At 34.4% G+C, this 3,373-nt stretch overlaps 1 long non-coding RNA gene across 3 annotated transcripts; it reads right to left on the reverse strand.

The window, feature by feature from the left end:
* Positions 1-885: 885 nt before the first annotated feature.
* LOC135744612 (uncharacterized) lies at positions 886-2,990 on the reverse strand. Of its 3 annotated transcripts, none has more exons than XR_012335682.1 (7): positions 2,500-2,990; positions 2,178-2,237; positions 1,964-2,078; positions 1,788-1,863; positions 1,623-1,688; positions 1,427-1,523; positions 886-1,346 (listed from the first exon to the last, which is right to left on the reverse strand). It is a non-coding gene; the product is annotated as an uncharacterized lncRNA (long non-coding RNA). The 3 variants fall into 3 exon arrangements; XR_012335684.1 differs by having other exon boundaries at positions 1,623-1,642; positions 2,500-2,989; XR_012335683.1 differs by lacking the exon at positions 1,623-1,688 and having other exon boundaries at positions 887-1,346; positions 2,500-2,980.
* Positions 2,991-3,373: the final 383 nt, after the last annotated feature.

A 3,373-nucleotide genomic window follows, 5' to 3' on the forward strand; every position in this document is an offset into this window, starting at 1 on the left:
TGAGGTCGCGCTGGCGCATCACAGAATCAGAGATAGACGAGAAGTTGTGGTTTAAAAGTGCATATTTTTTATTTTTCTTGCCAAAAATGACAATCGTTTCACTGGATAAGACCCTTATGCCTCGTTTAAGATCATTTAGAGTACTTTCCTTTAAAACTGCAATTTTAAACTGCATTAAAACTGTTAAGTGTTGGGGTCCATTAAAGTCCATAAAAATTAGAAAAATCCTGGAATGTTTTCCTCAAAAAACATAATTTCTTCTCGACTGAACAAAGAAAGACATCAACATTTTGGAGAACATGGTGGTGAATAAATTATCTGGATTTTTTAAGAAATTGGCTACAGGTCATTAAATCAGTAACCTTTTAAAGCATATTTGCCCAAATTTACCTCAGGTAAAACCACTGTGGGTATCAAACTAATAATCATTACTGGTAACTTGCCCCCTGGAAATTTATATACAGTATACTATACACTCTCAGAAAAGAAAGTACATAATTGTACCTTTAGGGGTACAATGGCTTGTCACTGGGGCTGTACCCTCAAGGGTACAGTTTTTGTACCCTTGGCAGAGGGTACAAAATTGTACCCTTGTGATTTGTACCTTAAGGGACCAGTTTTGTACCTCTAGTGACAATTTTGTACCTTTATTTAACAGTACAAATATGGACCCTTCAAAAAGGGTACAAAAATGGCTTTGACAGGGTACACTCATGGTTTTAAAACTTATACATATATCTCAATCTAAATATTGTAAACTTTAAATTATAAGTGCATATGACTCAGTGTATTTGTGTTGGTTTAGCCAATTGTTTAGAGTAAAGGTACATTTTAAACATTAGTATAAAAAAATGATAACAGAAAAGATAAAATACACAGTGAGTTTAATGAACAATCATTTATTTTACAAAAGGTTCAGATATAAAACAGAAGTGTGCTGTTCAGTCCAAATCATTCACAACATTGTGTTCAGTCACAACATTAAAAACTAATTTTTTCATTTACACTTTACTTAGAAATATATCAAGTATTCCTTTGACTTTAACAGACTGTCCAAACAGGAATATTTTAAAACAAAATCAGTGTGCGGTTCCTTAACCAAACAACATTTAAACATTTTTAACAGGGCCACATCTGTCCTTGCCAAGCAGTGAGAAAACACACAAATATAAATTTTTTCACTGATAAAACTGTGGTGTACTCACAGCATAATGAGTAAATGAATAGGTCCATATGGAGTAACATTTCTTTAGTTTTTGTTGTGTTAATGACGGGTGGTAGAGGATAGTCAGTCAGCCTCCTTAATGGTAAAGATCGAAAACTGCTCTGGGCACGTTCATACTTATCTGTGAGAAAACACAAAAATATGAATACATTTTCCAATGACAGAACTATGGTATACTCACAACATAAATAAATGTGGTACCTTTAAAGTTTTTGCGTGTGAATGATGGTTGGTCGAGAACAGTCAGCCACCCTCAATGGTAAAGATCCAAACTTGTGCTGGAAACTTTTGTGCTAAACTGTGAGAAAACACACAAATATAAATTTATTTTCCACTTACAGAACTGTGGTGTACTCACACAACATATTAAATAAATTAATAAATGTGGTAACGTTACCTTTGAAAGGTCTTGAATGACTGTTTGGTTGAGAGCAGACAGACAGTCAGTTAACGTTAGTCCTTACTGAGAGAGAAACACACAAATATAAATTATTTTTCACTTACAGAACTGTGGTGTACTCACTTAACATAATAAATACATTAATAAATGTGGTAATGTTACCTTTAACAGGTCTTTAATGACTTTGGTTGAGAACCGACAGACAGACAGACAGACAGTCAGTTAACCTTAGTCCTTACTGAGAGAGAAAACACACAAATATAAATTATTTTTCACTTACAGAACTGTGGTGTACTCACTTAACATAATAAATTAATGAATAAATGTGGTAAAGTTACCTTTAAAAGGTTTCTGTATAAATTACTGTTTGGTGGCGTGTAGACAGTCAGTCAGTCAGTCAATCTCCCCTGACTGAGAGAGATTCAAACTTGCGCGGGAAACGTTTGTGCTAAACTGTGAGAAAACACACATAAATATGGATTATTTTTCACTTACAGAACTATGGTGTACTCAAACAACATAAAAATACATTAATAAATGTGGTAATGTTACCTTTTACAGGTCTTGAATGACTTTGGTTGAGGACAGACAGTCAGTTAATGTTAGTCCTTACTGAGAGAAAAACACAAATATGAATTATTTCTCCACTTACAGAACTGTGGTGTACTTAATGAACATTAACCAGCTCATTAAAATGAGTCTATTAAAATGAGGCAATAGTGCTGTGTCAATGTCGCGTTGTCACGTCGTATACAACTTTACACAAATTACCGTAACCGAATCAGTATTAAAATGAAGAGTCACGACAAACAACACATTTTTAAAGTTTAAAAATGCTTTAAAGGTGATGAAGGAAGGATTTTCCAGTGTTTACCTGTTAATGCTCTTATAACTGTTGTGTCATCCTCCTGTTGCGTTGCTCTGTGAAACTCGACTCCAGTCAGACCGTGAGATGTGGGGGGATGGGCGCGTGTCAAAATAAAAGCGCGTTTTTTTTTCATTGTGTGTGAGGGATTTAGTTATTCAGTATTTATTTAGTTTGTAAGTAATGGTTAATCAATTGCAGTTTTTGAGTTCACAGCACAGTTTTTATGAATTGAAATTAACTTTTTTTCATTAAAATTTCAAATAAAATTTTAAATTAAACACATTGTCAATGAACAGAAGAAAACTAACACTACTTCAAGACCCATGTGCCCAACTGAAGGAAACAAAATTGACACAATGGTTACTTACTTTATTGACCAGATTTACAGCAGTTGTCTAGAACAACAAATAAAAAAATGGCAAGAGGCTGTATCTTTTAGCATTGTACCTTATCCTTTAAAAGAAATGGTACAAAAATGTACCTTTTAATGCTTGGGAACAAATATGTACCTTTTTGACACTCAAAAAGGTACATACATGTACTTTGAGGTCCAATAATGGGCCCTTTGGGGTACTTTTATGTAGATTGTACCTTGGGGGACAGAAATGGACCCCTACTGTACCCCTATTTCTGACAGTGTAGGTGTGAGGACTTGGTATTGATGAACCCAATCGCAGACAGATGAATAAACTCTGACACTTTATTTACACAAAACAAGAAAAACAAAACCCACGAGGGGGCAAAACAACATAAACAGAAAAATATACCAAGACTTGAAACACTAAACAAAGAACAAGACTAGACTGGACTGGACTAAACACTAAATAAACACTGGCAAACTTGACTAGACTTAAAGTATTCACAGGCGAGGCGAGGCGAG

Source organism: Paramisgurnus dabryanus, chromosome 22, assembly GCF_030506205.2.
Source record: "Paramisgurnus dabryanus chromosome 22, PD_genome_1.1, whole genome shotgun sequence".
Taxonomy (NCBI): Eukaryota; Metazoa; Chordata; class Actinopteri; order Cypriniformes; family Cobitidae; genus Paramisgurnus; species Paramisgurnus dabryanus.